Here is a 20,013-nt window from a genome sequence, read left to right on the forward strand (position 1 = left end):
ACAAAACATACAAAAATTTAGCTGGGCATGGTGGTGCACACCTGTAGTCTCAGCTACTTGGGTGGCTGAGGTGGTGGGAGGATCACTTGGGCCTAGGAGATGGAGGTTGCAGCAAGCCACCGCACTTCAGCCTAGGCAATACAGCAAGACCCTGACTCAAACAAAATTTTTTTAGTCATCACAAGTATTATATATGCACTTATAGGTATAGGACATTTCTGTAGTCACAATAAACTATTGACAATGATAGTATCTGGGAAGTGTATAAGAGGAACTGGGTGTTCTGGGGAAAAAAATGGATACCTCATTTTCATTGTATTTCCCCCACCTATTTTTTTTAACAATATGCATATATCCTATATTCAGTAAAATTTAGTAAATCGAGAGTAAAGAAGCAATGATTTAGTCTGTGAACATTACCTTTGCAATATTAAAAATCAACTTTCATAATATTTTAAGTTTCATCATCAATGATTATTACAAATGCCTTCATAAAAAGTATTAAAATGAAAATGCATATAAACTATTGTTCTGTGTGTGTGTGTACATGTATGCCCACACATGGACATATATTCTAAAAAAAAGAGCCTTAAAATTGATATTGTATAAATAGAACTTTAAAATATGAAGAAAGATAACCTCTGATATTCTTTGTATCATTTTGAGTAAAATTGAAATGAACCCTGCAAGATACAACTTCCTAACGCAGTGAACTCTACTTATTCAAGCTGAAGTTACTGTTGTTTTGAGTGACTTTTGATACTGGTTCACCAACTATGAGTACAAAATCAAATTAGGCCAGCCATGAGAACTCATGCGCCTCTAAGGACATTATGTATACTGGAGGTTTTCCCTTCTGAATTTTCTTCCTAATGTAGAATCTAGTAAAATTCTCTGACATAAATTTTTGTGGAACAAATATATTAACATAATAATATCCTGTGCACTTAAATTATTTGTCTACTTTTAATCATCTAGTTTCAATATAGCCAATATGTGCACTGAGATGTATAAATTTACACAGCAGAGAAAACCCTGCAAAGACAATTTCTGTAATTGAAAAGTTTAGTAGGAAGGTATAAAACAAAGCAGAGATTTTCATTTCATAGCATACTCTTCCTATACTCATTAAGGATGTTTAGGGCTGACTGAGAGTGCTAAATACAACAGGAAGAACTAAGTGTTTCTTTATTAGCATTTATAAAGCTTCCATTTGCTGAAAATGTGGTTAATTTTGCATTGCACAAAGCCGTCTTTTAAAAAATACATGGTTTCATTACTTTTATCAATGCTAGAAATATAGTGAGGTTTTTTTTTTCTAGTGAATCATAAGCTGTTCCCAGTATTGTTCTCCTCTTGCAATTGATTTTCTAAAAAGTAAGTTTTCAAGATGTATCTTGTTTTGTACATAAGACCAAATCCAAGAATGTTTTCATATTCTGGGTCACTTGTTGAATGGAGCTGAAGCATTATTAGTAATAAAGGAACAAATGAAGACCTGGAGGAAAGAACAATACCACATTATAGTTGTGCTAGTTAATTGTCTATTTTCTCCAGCAATCACGGGAAGAACATTCTTTGTCATCTTCAGAAATAAAACCTAGCTCGCTCTTTTCATAGTATAAGAACCTTTAAAAGCCTATTGTAGGCTTTTGTAATATGGGTGCTAAGAAACCACAGAATGAAAAACATGAGTTCAATTAATTTTTTCCCAGTCATGAAGTCATCTGCAAAAATCGATTTTGCCCATGACTCCCTTTCTACAGGCTTATTTTTTATTATACTCTGGTTCGGTATGAAACATATGATAAGTTCCTTTGTTTTTGTGCATGACATTTATAAAGTGATCAGAAATGGTTGCTGAAGTGCTTTCAAAGCAGAAAAGCTCTTTTGACAAATTCAGAAAATTGATTCTTGCCAGCATGCCCATTTCAAATGTTAAAAATAAGTTTGTGTTCGTTCCAGATCATTGGGTCCAAAGGTGTAATTGCAGCTGTGACATATTATAATTCAGAGGTGGATAGCCTATCAGGACAATAAGATGAAACTCTTTATTAACTCTTTGTGGAGATTACTCTTTCTGTATATGTGTTTCTCCTATATTTGCTGCAAATATTTTAAGGAAGCATCAACTTGAGTTTCTTTTACCTAGACACACTTGGGAATAAATGCTTATTTTGATGACTAGACATCATGTGTTTCAGCTGCACACCTTTAATTACAAGTGAGAATCAGGTGTGGAAAAAATGCCTCTTTCATTCAGGATCTTTAAATTTTTTTTCTTTGAGCCTGAAGAGAACTTACGTCTCTTGAGTCAAGGGCTCTGTCTAAAACCTTTCCGAAATGATCTCATCCATATCCATGGATTCAAATACCATCTAGATGCTGATGACTCCCACTTTAAAATTTATGCCACAAACTATTCTCCCACTCTCCGAATTCTCATTTCAAATTTTCCACTACGCAGCTCTACCTGACTGTAACTTGTTCAAGGAGAATTAATATTTATTTTAACCTCACTGTGTATCAAGAGTGATGCCAGTTTCTTTATAGCTTTACATACCTACCTCACTTATTCCTGGGTTACATGCTCTTTGAGGGTAGACGCTGTATGTTTTTACATTGCTATGTCTCCAGTGCTAGATACCATGTCTACTCTATGGTTTTTGCGAATATTTGTAGAATAAATGAATTAATCTTCACAACAAATCCGTGAGTACCTGGAGTTAAGCCAACTGTAAGGTTAAGGGCACAGTCTGCCAGACTTCCAAGTCTGCTCAACACTTCTAACTCCAAGGAGTTAGACTAAAAGTTAGGGGGGAAAGAATACATAAGAACACCATCACTTCTGACACCAGCTGCAAGTTCAGGAGTTTCTCAACACCAACCTCATGTTTAATAATTTGCTACAGTCTCATAGAACTCAGTGAAAGCTACTGTACTCACAGATATGGTTTATTAAAGCAAAGGCCACACATGAGAATGAGCCAAAGAAAGAGATACTTCTGATAGAGCCTAGGAAGGTTTCATATGGGAAGATTTCATTGTTTCCAGGATGCTTTACCTTCTTGCCATTGATGTATGGCAATATGCACAGTTGTTGCCAATCCTGGAAGCTCATTTGAGCCTTAGTGTTCAGAGTGTTCACTGGGGTTCCATTAAGTAGACATGATTGATTGATTGACATACTATGTGGTCCAAGGGGACCATATATCAGTCACCTTCTCAGCGTAAACTTCAGGTTTGGTCCTAAGGTCCCAATGTGAATGACAATGACATTCCTATTGCTTGGGAAATTCCAGAGGTTTAGAGCCTACCTCCAAGAAGCCAAGGACAAAGGCCGGACCTCTCCTTGAGCAAGGTCAAGTTCTTTACTAGATACTGATTATATCCATTTTATAGATTAAATAAAAATATTATATACAATAGTTGAGACAACTAGAGTTTGGACATAAGACTGCTTGTTTCTGAAGTCCATCTTCTTTTGAATATATCTACCCTCTAAAATGCAAATTCTTTTCCCATATTACTAACCAGTTCCACCTCTTGCATTTTTTATCTTGGTTAATGCCATCAACATATTTTTAATTTCTCAGTGTACAAATATTTGTCTTGTCTTCCTACCTCTCTCTCACTATGACAATCCAATTAGTTGCCAAGTCATATCAATTCAATTTGTTTCAGACATGCTTCTTCAATTTGGCTCTTTCTCTTCACTCTTTGCTGTTAATATGTTAGTCCCAATTTCATCATTCCTGACTTGAATAGTGCCACGTTGCTTTAACTAATCTCTCTGGATTATCCACCCACACCCATTATTTTCTGCTTCATCATCATATTGACCTACAAAAGAAGCAGAGGTGTTCATATCACTATTCTTCTTAAAAATTCGTGCTGGGGCTGGGTGTAGTGGCTCAAGCCTGTAGTCCCAGCATTTTCAGAGGCGGAGGCTGGTGAATCACTTGAGGCCAGGAGTCTGAGAACAGCCTGGCCAACATGATGAAATCCAGTCTCAACTTTCTATTTTTTAAAAATAGAAAATTAAAAAAAAGAAAATAAAAGAAGTTGCATTGGGTCCCTGATGCTTGTAAATAAAATTCAATCTCTTTAGTATGGCTTACTTGGCCTTGAACAATATAAACCTAAACTAATTCTAACCTCCTCTCCCAACACCATCTCGTGCATATTCTATGATCTCTGTGGACTTTAATCATCCCATGAGCATAATAGGACCTATCACAATTTCATGTTTCTTTCATTAGTTTTTGCAAGAATTGTCCTTGTCTCCTTCTTTATCTATCACAATCCTTTTAATTAAGATCTACTTTAAATGTTACCTCATTGGTGACACTTTTACTCATTTCTCCAGAGAAAATTATTTGCTCTTTCTTCAGAGCTTCCACCATTTATTGTACCCATTTTTGTAACAGCGTTCAACATATATTTTAATGTATTGACTTGCATATGCTTTTAAATATACTTTATACACTTTACGATGACAGAAACTCTGTTTAGCAAATGTTTAGAAAGCTCTGTTTACAAAGCTCTTTATACTTAGTAGGTGATCATCATATAGTTTCTGAATCACATAAACTCTTTGGATGAGGTACCATGTGATGTTTAGCACTGTACTTGCCATGGCTACCACATGGTATGGGCTAAATAAATACCTGTATAAAAACTAAACTGAATAAATGAATAATGAATATGTGAAGGAATGAATATCCAGTCTCTGGAAATATCATCTAAGTGGTCATTGAATCACCCAGGTCATTGAGTATAATAGACTTAATTTTTTAGATTAAATAATGAAAATAGCTATCCTGAAATAAAATGAAAAACAAGTTTTCAAAATTATTCTAATTCCCTACGGATCATTCTATGAGTTTTAATAATTTCAATGTAATAAACAGTTATTTTGGGCATACGACATGTCTGGTACCCTTTTGTAGGCACTAAGCAGTTCTCAAAGATAAATAACAGACAAAGCCTCCCTTTAGAAAGCTCAGAGTACAATAGCGATGGGACTTGAGAGGCCATGGAGTGTGGAATTATACCACAAAACATGTTCTAAATAGTGTCAGGATTTGGAGTAGGAGTGATCAAATCCATTTTGAGGGTCAGTCAATGATTTATGCCTTGGGGAGGATAAGGCCACATTGAAAAAGGCAGAGCTGAGAGAAAGAGGCACTCTTACTGAAGATATTACCACATGTGGAGGCAAGGAGTATCAGAGGACAGGTCATCAGTTTGGCAGTGACATTTGATGTGTGTACATAAAGCGATGTTTCTCCAAGTGTAATCCATGAGACGTCTAGGAGTCCCTGAGACCCTCCCTTTCAGAAAATTCATGAGGTAAAAATCATTCTTATAATAATTGCAAGACAATAATAGTTTTAAAAAGTGTTTGCATTTTTACTGATGGTGCAAAAGCAATGGTGAGTAAAACTGCTGGTTCATTAGTAGAAATTAAGGCCACATCAACAAACTGTATTCGCTCATAACTGTATTCTGCATTGTCATACACGCAAAGAAACAATGAATGACTTTTTCAGTTTCACTTAAGAATGTCCCTAAAGAAGCAGTTAACATTTCTAATTTTACTAAATCCTGATCCTTGAGTACGTGTCTTTTAAATATTCTATTTGACAAAATTGAAAATACGCATAAAGTACTTTTGTCTATAGAAGTAAAACCGTTATCTCAAGGAACAGTACTTGTGTGGTTGTTTGAATTATGAGCTGAAATAGCTACTTTTTTTCATAGAACGTTTGTACTTGAAAAAAGTGACTGACAAACTATTATTATTCAGAGTTTGCCACGTCTGCTAGAGATTTCCCAGTGTTAATGAAGTGAGCATGTTACTTCAAAGAAAACAACTGACAACAAATGTTTCAAATGATAAAAACTGAGCTTTCAAACAAAAGTTAGAATTTTTGAAACTTGTACCTAACATCATGAGCTCGATTACTTCCTATTATTTTCTGATCAGATTAGTGGTTATATTAATGAATGCAATTTTTTAAATGTACCATAAAATATGCTAGCATTTGGAGGATCTTCATAACTCAAGTGAGCCAATTTTTTTCCAAATGACCAATGATATTAGAAAGTTATGCATAAATAAAAGATCCAAAATGCAAAACAGATCCACAGATTTTATTTTGTTTATTTATTTTTATTTTTTTGAGAGGGAGTTTAGCTCTTGTTGTCCAGGCTGGAGTTCAATGGCGTGATCTTGGCTCACTGTAACCTCTGCCTCCCAGGTTCAAGCGATTCTCTTGCCCTAGCCTCCCGAGTAGTTGGGATTACAGGCATGCACAACCACCCCTGGCTAATTTTGTATTTTTAGTAGAGACAGGGTTTCTCCATGTTGGTCAGGCTGGTCTCGAACTCCCAACCTCAGGTGATCAGCCCACCTCAGCCTCCCCAAGTGCTGGGATTACAGGCGTGAGCCACCGCGCCCGGCCAGATCCACAGATTTTAATGTAAAAGAGTAAGAAGAGGTTATATATATATATATTTTTTTCTATTGCATATTGCAACTAACCTCTAAGAAACTACTCTTTGTCAAGTTTTGGCATACTAGCAAACGGTAATATCAACTGTTTTCTGAAAAGGCTATTAAAATGCTCTTTTTATTTTTCCAACTGTATGTTTTGTAAGACTGAATTTTCTCTATATACTTCAATCAAAATAACATATTGCAGTGAATGGAATGCATAAGCAGATACAAGAATCTAACTGTCTTCTATTGAACCAGATATTAAAGAAATTTGCAAAATGGTAAACAATGCTATTATTCTCATTAATGTTTTAAAGATGGAGTTATTTTTATTAAAATATGTAGGATATGTTAACATATAGTATTTTACAATTTTTGATGAGTTTTAATAAAGGTTTTTAAATATTTCTATTTTAATCTCTAATATGATAATTAGCAGATATGACGCAAGCTCTATTGCATCTTCAATGATTTCTAACAGTGTAAAGGGATCTGAGACCAAAAAGTTTGAGAAGTACTGAGATAAATGAATGCCATAAAGAAATGCCACAAACATTTTCAATTTATCCTATATAAAGAATATTTGCTATATATCAGGCTCCATGGAAGATTCTGTGTTTATAGCAGGGAGATAAAAAACAGACCCAATCTCTCCCCTCATGAAATTAATAATCTGATAATAATCTGTCACATTATTGTATATTATTAAGTGTGGAGATAATAAAAATTGAGTCTACAGTTACTATTGACTGTCATAGTTCAAAAATTTCATTAACATGTCAAGATAAACAGAGAGATAAGAAAAAACACTGTGTAATTATTTCTAGAGATTAATAGAAAACTGTGAATTTTTTTTCATCTATTCATTTTGCAGGAACTATTTAACATTATTTAATTTTAAAATCTGCATTTCAATGCATTTATTTTATTTTAAGGTATAGTTATTATAAGTGGCCCATAGTTGCTTATTTTATGTAATATAATTAATATTTTTAAACTGCAGAAATTTAAAAATATCTACTTACATCTAATGCAATTACTGATAGAATGGATTTTAAATTTATTATCATATTATTTGTTTTTTACTTGTTCCACCTGCTCTGTCTTCCTTTTTCCTATGTTTTGTCCCCATTGAAATTTATTATTTTTCCCTCTCTGTTAGCTTGATTTTTATAATTTTATTCTATCCTTTAGGGGTGATTCTACATCAGGGTTTCTCAACCTCAGCATTATTAACAATTTGAGCCAGAAAATCCTTTGTTATGAGAGGAACTTACCTGTGCATTGTAAGATTTTAGCAGCAGCAGTCACATCACCCTACTTGTGACAATAAAAAATGTCTCCAGATATTGTCAAACGTCTTCTGGAGGAAGTGTCTCCAGGTATTGTCAAATGTCTTCGGGAGGTCAAAATTATCCTTGGTTGGGAACCATTGCTATAGACTCAGCAAAATTTTAATGTAAATAAGAACATGTAAATAAGAACTTTTTTTCTTTCTTCTGGATATGGAAAGCACTTGCAACATTTATCTCTATTTATTCCTCCTCACAACTATTACAATATACTTGTTGCTATTTTAATTTTCTATATATTTCAAATTCCATGATATTATATTGTTTTTCATCATTAGTATTCAATTGCCCACATATTTTCTATTATGTTGTTCTTCACATCTTCCTGCAAAGCTGATCTTCTTACTATGATTATTTTTATTTTACTAGCAGAATACTTTTATTTTCTCTGGGGTCATATTCTGGTGATAAATTCTCCCTGTTTTTGTTTGTCTAAAAATTCCCTTATTTTACAGTTATTTTTGAAGACTATTTCTACAGAGTATAGGCTTGTAGGTTGACAGGTTCTTGTTTTTGTTTTGACAGTTTGACATTTTATTTCATTGCTATTCTTTATCCATTGTTTATGTGAAAATCAGATATTAATTTAATTGTTGCTCATTCAAGACATACTTTCTCAGATGCTTTGAAGATTTTGTAATTTCTTTGGTTTTTAGCAGTTTGGCTGTGATGTGCCTTAGTTTGGTTTTCTTTGTATTTATCTGGCTTAAGTTTCATAGTGCATCTTGAATCTGTGGCTTGAAATCTTTTGTCAGTTTGGAAAAATCACAGCTATTTTCTCTTCACATATTTCTCTGACTCCATTTTCTTTCCTCTTCTCCTTCTGGAACTTCAGTTACACGTACATAGATGTTTTCACATTTGTGTGTTTGTGCAATCATTTTGTCTCTCTTTGCTTCATTCTATGTATTTCCATCTGAGCCACCTTCTATCTCCCGATTTCTTTTTTCTGAGCTATATCTAAACTGCCAATAAATCTATTCATTGAATTATTGATTGCAATTATTGTATCTTCTCAATCCATAATTTCCTTTTGATACTTTTATAAAATACTTTTCAGTTCTCTGACAAAATTCCCAACTTTATCTTATTTCTAGAGCATATTAAGCATAGTTATTTTAAACTCTTTATCTGATGACTGCATTATCTGGATTGTCAGTACATCTATTTATATTGTCTAAGCCTTATTTTGATTATTAATCACATTTCTTGCTCTACATATGCCTGTATGATTTTATTTAGGCTCCAGATTCTACCTATAAAAAATTGCCAGGATAATTTGAGGCCTTGGACGATGGTATCTTCTTCCATATTTGGGCTGAGTAATTCTTCACTGCCTTGGTAGCTTTCCAATTGCTTAATGCATCTTTTTGGCACAATTGTTCTTTTTAAATTATACTGGTTGAGGCCAATTTTTGTTTGTTTGTTTGTTTTGCCAATGCCTTGCACACGATATGACGCCCAAGTGTGCATTGCTGGGATGCAGCTCATGGCATGTGTGACTCATTATGCAAGTTCAAGATTACCCAACTGGGTCTTTTCCATGTTAAACAAGATTAAACCTCTGAGCATGCATTTGGATATTGTAAAAATATCTAATTGCTATAAAAGTTTTGAAATACTCTTAATTTCTCTATTTTTTTTTTTCTGCATATCTCTAGTAGTCTAGGGACCACATTTTAGTGACACTGCTATAGAACACACTACATTATTCCAAGAAAAAGTAAGAAAATTCTCTGGTTAAAGGAAGAGATCTAAAATAAGAAAGACTTACTTTGCCTTGAGGAAAAAAAAAATTATAGGCTTAAAACCAAATTAACAAAATTTAAATAAATACATGGGCTAATCTTTAAAGGATTTTGCTCTGAAAAAAATTCAGCAAACATTTGCTCAACTATCCCCATGTTGTACAGAGAACACTATGCCTTGAGGATTATTTAAAGCAAACTAGAGAATTTCATTTGCATATGTACTAAAACCTCATTAATTCAAAATCTGATAATTTGCCCAAGTAAATTAATACTGTAAGAAGAATTACAGTGAAGTATTCAAAACCTCTTAAAGAACTAAATTTTCAATCATTCTCAAATACTTTAGAAGCAGCTTTTCTCTTATAGAAATTAAGAATATGCTAATTACAAACTCCATGTATTTTTTTTTTTACAGCAGTAAGTCTCATAGAAGTGGAAGCAATGTCTTGTGAGTTTGTTCTGTTGCATGTTCACACAAAAAATTATTTGAAATAAACAGAACTTTTTTTAATGCTTCCAATAATTTAGCCAAAATTTCTACCTCCCAATTAGTTCAAATTTATAGCTTTAACTAGAATATCACTGTATAAAGAATAAAGCTTTTGGGGCCAGGCGCAGTGGCTCATGCCTGTAATCCTGAAACTTTGGGAGGCCCAGGCAGGCAGATCACGTGAGGTTGGGAGTTCGAGACCAGCCTGACCAACATGGAAAAACCCCGTCTCCACTAAAAATACAAAATTAGCCAGGCGTGGTAGCACATGCCTGTAATCCCAGCTACTCGGGAGACTGAGGCAGGAGAATCGCTTGAACCCAGGAGGCGGAGGTTGTGGTGAGCCAAGTTCGCACAATTGGACTCTAGCCTGAGCGACAAGGGCAAAATTCTGTCCCCACCCCACCCCCCAAAAAAATTCAAAAAGAAAGCTTTTTAGTGGAGTATCTGGGACATCTATTGCTTTTGTTTGATCAGTGTCCATTCCTCTTTATTTTGTAATACAAACCTCATTTTTCTTAGGACTTTCTCTAAATCCAAGTTATTTAGCTGTGACTAAGTCCAAGTTATTTAGGTAAGTGACTGACTCCAGGAGTGATGTATGAGTTAGAGATAGCTAATCAGAAATTCCCATCTCTCTGACTACAATCACTCATTCAAAGATAGGCATGTGACCAACAATGAGTCAATGAAAGATACACCCAAGACTTTTGCTGCAACTCAGGAAAGAAGCTTTTTCTGCAGACATTTGCAAAGCAGAAGGTTGTAAGCTTGAGGTGGTATATGAGCAAATATCTACTACTATTGGCAAAGAACAGTTGAAAATTAAGCTAACATTAAGGAAAAGGGGAAAGGAGTGCCAAGAAAAGGAAAAGACCAGTAGCTAATGCTTATTGAGAGGCTGGATGCAACCAGATCCTGAACTAAATTTGTACTATGAGATACCTCTTGTACGTATGGGTCAACAAAATCCACATTATTGTTAAAACAAGTTGTTGGGTCATTCACAAACAAGACTCAACTAATTTTACTGTTTATTTTGTTACGTGTAGAGGGCCACAGCAGGACTGGGAATAAAAAGAAATTCAGTAAATAAAATGCATGCCAAGGAAATTATAATATTGTTGGATGGAAAGAATATTAGTTGTTAAATCCCTAAAGACAAGAACTTTGTCAGTTTATATTTTTCTGAGTGCCCAGCAAAGTAGGCACTAAACAAGTATTAGTTGAATGACTGAATGCACATGTATGTGTATTCACTCATTCATCTGACAAACAATTATTGAGGACCTATTATGCCTCAAGAACTATTCTTGGAGCTAAGAATACAGCACAGAACCAGACAAAGTTGCCTGTTGAAAGGTTTTAAATTCTAGTTGCTATAGACTGAAAGTGTGTGTCCTTCAAAATTTCTATGTTGAAATCCTAGCCTCCAATATGATGGTATTAGGAAGTGGGGCCTTTGGAGGATGCTTAAGTCATGAAGGGAGAGCCCTTATGTATAAGATTAGTGCCCTTATAAAAGAAATCCAGAACCATTTCACCTATTCCACCATGTGAGGGCACAATGAGAAAGTGGCCATCTATGAACCAGGAAAGAGGCCCTCACCAGGCAGTGAATCTGCCAGTGCCTTGATCTTGAACTTTCCATCCTCCAGAATTGTGAGAAATAAATTTCTCTTGTTTATAAGCTACTCCACCTATGGCTGTCTTATATTTATTCTGTTTATTTGATGTCTCCTCCAAATGTAAGCTCCTGTGCTTTGCCTTTGTGTGACACAGTATTGGCCAAGACCCTGGAGAATGGAAAACAATTTATCTTTTTGGTTCACTTTGTGTTGCCCATGCTAAGACATGTTCCAACAAAGCAGGTGTATTGATGGGAAAGAGGAGTTTCAAACTGGCTAATTGTGACAAATTTAATAAAGGGACAATTTACAAACGTGGGCAGTGTGAAAGGTCAAGAAGCAGGACTACATCAATGGCTACCCATTACTATTCTCAAGCCTGAAACTACAAAGAGGGAGCAAATCCCAGAACTCAGAAATAGCAGCTGTGATTGCAGAAGCCTTCTTCATAAGAGTTGTGGCCATCAGTAGAACGTACCCAACCCACAACAATCCTGCAGGGAGAAAGTCAGAGGCCAAAAAGCCTCCCCTTCCTCACTTTCTTTCCTCTCTCATATGAAAGACTGGATGACCAATCCCATTGGTAATTCCATTGACCAATCCCACTGGAAGCCCAATGTCAAGGGAAATAATTGATTTAGCCCACAGAGGTAGCCTTCTTAGAGCATAGTGCTTTGGTAGAGAAGGATGAAATGTAATTTATATCTAGTACACTAATAGACAGATGCTTAAAATGGTTGTTGCATGAAATACATATAATAAATAAATATATAGAGATATAAGTTAAATTATATATATATTATGAAATATGAACAATAAGACTTCACTATATAACTGAGTGACTGCAAAAGAGTTCACGGATAAAGCACATTTGACTTAACTTGACCTCATCAGGTCTTCGAAAAATCTTTTACAAGGAAATATATAGAAGATTGTGTTCCAAACTGGAAAAATGGCAGCAAGGTCACAAACACACATGGAAGTTTACATTGATCATGAAGTACACCTGCTTGACAGCTTATTAAGCATCTACTTCAATCATTCAGCAGTGATATGATGAATACCAAAAGTAGGGTGGTGACAGTAGGAATGGAAAACAAGGGAATTTATGACAAGGAGACAAGGGAATAGTCAATAAGACTGCTGGGGACACAGGTTGAGGCTGGGGTCTGAAATCTCTGATTTTCCCATATCTCTTCTCCAGGGTCCTGGCCACTATTGTAGCTCATAAAATCCAATATAAAAAAGGACAACATTTGTTTTGGACTCTCCAGAAAAGAGTAGAATGGATAATAGTGGAATCTTCTACATGTAATTTCAACTCTCATTTTCTGGAATTGTCCAACGCTGACTTATCCACTCAATTAAAAGGGAGGAAAATACACCCTGCCATTAAGAAAGCAGAGGATCATCTGGGCTTGTCAATAGCAAGACTTTCTGAATTGTGTTATGGTTGGGAGATCAGGAATAGAAGCAGGTGCTGTGTCTCAGCTGTAGTATGTCCAAAATGCCAAAAGGGAGCCAGAGAGACCTTTCTTTTTAAGCTTTTGCAGACCACACTAGAAGCAATAGGTAACAGCTCTTTTCACCTAACAGTCATTCATGAAATTCTTTCCTTTATGTGAAACAAGTGAAAGAGTTGAGAGACAGACAAGAGCAATTTATTCTAATGTTTTCTTTCTTCATTGGTTGGAGTTCAAAGATGGACCATCCAGATATGGGTCACCCACAGGGAAGAGAAGACCCAGAATAATGCAAACTATGCAACCTGTGTTCCTGGAATTAACCAATGAGAGAAATGGAAGTGACTAGAAAATATGCATTTTAATTCAATTTAGCAAACGTTTGTTAGTTCCTGATATGGTAAAAGTGCTATTCTAAATTTGGGGATACCTAAGTGAATAGAACATGCTCCTCATGTAGCTAAGGGAAGATATAACTGTCAAAAGGCAAGTCAAACTGAGTTAAACCCTATCATGGAAGGGTAATCAGTCAGAGAAAAGGATATAGCAGATATGCATGGAAAAGTCAAAGAATGTAAAATCAGACACCTTAACTTGGAGACCTCATGTGTCATTTAGAAATGTCTTAGCTATTCAGGCTGTTATAAAAAAATGTCATAGAGTAGGTGGTTTATAAAAAGCAGAAGTTTATTTCTCACAGTTCTGGAGGCTGGTAAGTCGAAGATCAAGGCAACAGCAGATTTGGTGTCTGGTGAGGGCCAGTTTTCCTGGTTCACAGACAGCCATCTTTTCACTATGTCCTCACATGTCAGAAAGGACTGGGGGAGCTCTCTGAGGCCTTTATATAAGGGCACTAATCCCCTTTCTGTCAGTTTCCCCTTCATAATCTGATCACTTCTTGCTAACCCCCAAGGTGATAGAACCTTTGGGGAGGTGATTAGGTCATAAGGGCATAGACCTCATACATAGGATTAGTGCCCTTATGAAAGAGACTCCAGAGAGCTGCCTTGTTCATGCCAATCATGTGAGGATGTGGTGAGAAGATACCATTTATGAGCCAGGGACTAGGGCCTTACTACACTCTGAATTTGCTAGCTCTTTGATCTAGGACTTTCTAACTTCCAGAATTGCATCGTGAAAAATAAATTTCTGTCATTTGTAAGTTTCTCAGTTTATGACATTTTGTTAAACAGCCAAAAAGGACCAAGGCATCTCCTAAAGGCCCCACTGCCAAATATCATTCCATTAGGAATTAGGTTTCAACATATGAATTTGAGGGGACATGAACATTCAGTATATAGAAGAACAAAAGTGTCTTTATCTGTAAATATAATGATCATAGCTATGACTCAAGAAGATTGCAATGACTACATAAGGCAACGTATGGTATTGTTTTGTGTAATTAAAAAACTCTACATAAATGCCAAGTACATCACCCAGTAGGTAGCAGGCACTTAATACATATTGTTAAAGGAAGGAAGAGAGACAGAGAAGTAGGGAGGGAGGTAATAGAACAAGGAAAGGAATAGGAAAAAAGAAGGGATTAGAAGGAGGATGGAGAGAGAAAGACAGTGTTGTAAACTGAATGAGAGTTCTCAAAACTACCCAGGTCCTAATCTCTGAAAGCTGTGAAGGTTATCTTGTATAGCAAAAGTAACCTTGCATATATGATTAAAGTGAGGATCTTGAGATGAGGAAATTATCTTGGATTTTCTAGATGATAGGTCCTAAATGCAATCATAAGGGACTAAGAGGGATATAGAGGGAGATTTGATAGAGACAGAAGAGAAGGTGCTGTGACAACCTCAGCAGAAAAAATGAGAGATTAAGGATGCTACACTTCAGTCTTTAAAGATGGATTAAGGGGCCATGAGCCAATATGTGCAAGAAATGCAGCTCCAGAAACTAGAAAAGGCAAAGAAATAGATTATTTTGTGGAGTCTGTGGAAGGTGCATAGCCCTGTTGACACACTGGTTTTGGCGAAATGAACCTGATTTCAGAATTTTGGCCTCTGAACTTAAGGGAATAAATTTATATCATTTTAAACCACCAAGTTTTTGGTAATTTGTTACAACAGCAATGGAAAGAGAGAAAAGAAAGAAGAAAGGAAAGAACAAAGGTACCCCTTGGCCCTTTTACCTTTCTCTTTTCTTGCAATTAGGAAATCTCCCATGCCCCTCTCCTATCCTGCTGCCAGCTTTTGGAAAACTATACTCAAGTATTGAGTGATGAGTAAGAAAAATAGTTGGTGCAAAGGTGCTAACCCTCTATGAAGATACAACTCCCTGAAATGGTAATGTGTTATTTCAGGTCACTCATGGCCATTAAATACTTACTGAAGATTCAACTGTTTTCCTGATCCTCATCTATAGTGAATTCCTCCTCCTTCTCCTCCTCCTTTTCTGCCAGAGGGGAAAGTAACCATAGTCTCTCTTCTGTGAGAGTCTCATCACTTCCTATTGTTTAGCTGATTTAGGTTGCTTATGTTTGCAAGCTCTCTGCTGGGTTTTAAAAAACTATGCTTATCTGGTCTGCTTTGGTTGCTAATGTAAGAATAACGGTCACTATTAGAATCAGAAGTCTGATATATTTTTCTGCATCTGACAATTACAAATTTACAAATACTTCTGCTGAGAAAATTACATTTTTTTCCAAAATTAATGCAATATATCCACAGATGGAAGCCACAGATCATAAGCCACTGAAACAAGTTCTGAGAACCTAAAACAGAGTGATTACAAATTATCTAGACACATTGTAATAAAACTAATGAAAAATAACAAAAAATCAAAAACATAAAAGCACCAGATGAGATAAAGACATATTCCCTTGAAAGGAACTTAAATAAGACTAACATCTGTCTTCTCACTAGCAATAATGGAAGTCAGAAGTTGATGGAAATATATGCTTAAAATTCTGAAAGAAAATAACTGCCAAGCCAGAATAGTATATTTTTTTAACAAAAGGTAAAATGTTTGCATTTCCAGACAAGCAAAACAGAGAGAGTTAATCAACAACAGACTCACACCAAAGAAAATATTGGGGGAATTCCTCAGACAAAAGAAAAATGATCTTACATAGATTTTTTAATTTAATGGAAGAAAGAATGGAAAATGATAGAAAAGGTAAATAGGAAATTAAGTATAAGTGAAAAGTAAATATATAAAAATTAACAGTAATGTCTTATGGAGCTTAAAATATGTATTAAATTCCATTTTAACCATAGAACCACAGAACAGGTGGTAGGTATATGAGGTGCACTGGAAAAAATACCTAAGATATTTTGTTGTTTCTTTCATGTAGTGGTAGAATTCCTTTCGCCAGCCCCAAATCTGAGCTGGCCATCTGACTTTCTGTGACAGTAGAATGTAGAGGAAGTAATTTTATATCAGTAGAGTCCAGGCCTCAAAAGACTGAAACATTCCCCTTCACTCTTTTGTAACATTCTTTGTGCAATGTGTGGAAGCTCAGACTGGACTACTGAATAGTGAGGAACTACATGGAGAGAGAGTTCTAGCTAACATCCAACACCAAGTGACTAGACATTTGAATGAGATCAACTTAGACGTTGTGTCTTAGACTCAACTGAGTCACCAGAGGCTTGCCTTCATATGAATCAGCACAGGTAAGGACAGCAGAAGATCCACCCAGCTGAACCCAGCTCGAATTGCAGAACTGTGGACAATAAATCATGGTTATTTTAAGCTATGAAATTTTAGGGCTGTTTAGTATGCATCAATAGATAACCAAACTAATGTATTACATGATCAATTAGATTTTAGCAATAGTTTAACCCATAAAAATTTAGATAATCTTAGCATTTACTTAATATTTTGAGGCATTTTCACATCTTTAATAACATTCTTCAAGAGGGTTGAGGATAAATAGAACTTTTTCAACCTTTACTAGGAGCTATTTTCTAAACGAATGTTTACCCTTTAAAAATAAATTTAAAAGCAACATTACACTATATTCTGCCCATAGAGCAGAGATGTATGCAAAGCCTTGCATATTTTGTGTTTTCTTGTTTGTTTGTGTTTTTGTTTTTGTTTTGAGATGGAGTCTCACTCTGTCGCCCAGGCTGCAGTGCGGTGGCATGATCTTGGCTCACTGCAACCTCCGCCTCTTGGGTTCAAGCAATTCTCTGCGTCAACCTCCTGAATAGCTGGGATTGCAGGCACCCACCACCACGCCCGGCTAATTTTCTTTTGCAGCCAAATCAAAATTTAAAACACTACAATACCAAGGTGAAGAAAAGGTAGTTATTTATTCCCTTTTATTGATTTTCCTCATGAATCTCACTTCAATAGTAGTAGGAAATAAAACTTTAATTTTAATTAAGTCAGAGCATAATGGAATAATTTAAAGTCACTTTAGGCTCTTCAGTGTCTTTAAAAAAAATGACTCAATTTTTTTTCAGACTAACCCCTCTTCTAGCTATTTGCAGCTGCTTCAAGGTGACATTTGCACATAACTTAGTGTTTTTAAAAATCCCTTTTTAATTTTTCCAGTTAAAAACACAAAAATGAGAGGCCCCTGGTGCCTTGTTGGTCTCTAGTTGTGCTGCCGAGGTGTGGACATTCTGATCCTCCCTGTAGGTACACTGCTGGCATCTGCTAGTTTGTGTAATTCCTGGCCATGCGTATTCAGCTGATTAGGTCCTGGTAGTCTCTGCTGCAGATTCAGCCTTATCTTCATTCTCACTGGTGCCCCAAAAGACCAATGTAAACCTAAGACTCAGGTAGTCCACCTGCAGTTTTGGCTTTGATTAAAGGTTCACCCCATTTAGTGAGTTTGACCCAGCCAGGCTCTAATCATCCTCCAAATGAGCCTTAGGGGAACATCAGAGTTTCTTCCATGATCTGAGAACACTGAGTCAGTCTCTCACTCCATCTCACCATGCAGTTTCCTCAGGTTATTGCAGGGGGGAGCTTAAGATTCATCTCCCAAAGTTTCTATCTAGATGTAGGACAAACCTCCCCTGCTATTAGTTTTCCCACATCTTCTCTAACTTATCTCCCCATCTCAGACTTCAGTCCAAAAAGGGAGGCTAAGACACAAGTGGCTCAACTCTTCCTTCAGTCTTATCTCCTGTATCTCTCCCTATTCACCCAGGAGGACAAGAGTCAAGTTTTCCTCCTCTTTCTGTATGACCAGAGGAGCTCCCTACACTGTAACTTCTTCTTAGACCTATTCCCCGTCTTTTCCTAAGAACATAATGTTAGACAAGGTGTAGGGATAGAGAAACTGGCATGATTAAGGAACCAAATTGCAAGAACACTTGAAAGCATTTTCCTCATATTTGCATTTCAATAAGTAGGTATTGGTCAAGCCTGTTTGGGAAGAGTTCCAGGTTTCAGAGCCAAATAACTGTTAAATAAAATTCATAGAAAGCCATTGATTGATTTGGACAGAGCTCTGCACTAGGCCTCAACAAACCAAACCAAAATGGAGTCACTCATGCTAAAATAAAACATCACCAAGCCAAAACTAAGTTGTTTATCTGAACTTCTGAGCAATCAGGAGGAAGAGAAATAATAACCAAGCTCCAAAACAGGCCAGTTTTAGTTGGCATAATAAGGACATTTTCTCTGCTTTAACCTTTACAAGGAAAATAACTTTGAAATAACCAAACTGCTTTCTGTTCTTTTTTCTGCTTTCTTCAGTTTTTTTCTCTCTATAAATACTCACTGCCCATGCCCATGTTACAGAGTAGAATTCTCCAGCCTCTCCTGATCATGAGGGCTTCCTAATTCACAAACAGTTCTTTTCACAAATAAACTCTGTTAAATTTATTTTGTCAATTTTTTTTTCCACTACATAGGGTTAAACCTCTCTGATCCTATTGTTATCTGTGTGACTTTGGGCAAATTACTAACCTCTACACATCTCAGTTTCCTCATCTGCAAAATGGAGATAATTACAGTACCTATCTTATGGGGTTGTGGTAAGCATTGAATGAATTAGTGTAGGTAAAATGTTTGGAAATGAGTCTAACACTGTTTAATCTCTCCTTAATTGCTATATAATGTGGACTATGAGTATGTGTAATCTCAGAGATTTGCCTCCAAATTAAAACAAAAGAGTAATTTGATAGTTTGAAATGATAAATAATATTTCAGGCACTGTTTCTGCCATTGAGTTCTACAAGTTGTTATTGGAGCTTGAGAGAGGCTGAGTTATTTGTTTTTTAGGGTGGTTCCCCGAGCCCCCCCGCCGCCCCCAGGTTTTGACCTTCCAGTTCACTGGGGCTTGAAATGAATCTGCAGTAAGCTTTATTATTTGCTCTGACTCAGTGTGGGATAATTGTTATTTAAATAGGACTGTAGGTGTGTGCTGGAAGATGTTAGGTGAAGCACCTAGGAAGCAAAAGAGAATAAATAACCCTGCCCTTGAATTGTTTACTGTTCTATTATGGGAGACACAGAAAAAGCAGACTAGAAGTGATTCAGTTCCAAGAGGTAAGTAGCCATTTACAATTTCACTGAGCAGATGCATTTCCATCCAAAAGAATATTCACCAATTAAATCTGAGACTAGGTGATGGTATTCTGGGTTTTCTACTCCCCATTGCCTCCATCTAAATAAACAAAGCAGAACTCAACTATGTGATATCCCAGCATAGAAAAAAGTAAGATGGATCTCTAGGTACCTAACTTAATTACAGAACCAGGGAGTGATGTAGAAAGGCCCCAGAGAGAAATAATCTCACAGCTAATAAAAGATGTGTACTGCATGAGACACCTCTGTTGAATAGGAGTAATCACTGTAACCCAGCGTGGCACCAGGCGTTCAAGCAGATCTGCCTTGGCTGTTTGTGGCGA

This window comes from Pan paniscus, chromosome 3 (genome assembly GCF_029289425.2).
Source record: "Pan paniscus chromosome 3, NHGRI_mPanPan1-v2.0_pri, whole genome shotgun sequence".
Classification (NCBI taxonomy): Eukaryota; Metazoa; Chordata; class Mammalia; order Primates; family Hominidae; genus Pan; species Pan paniscus.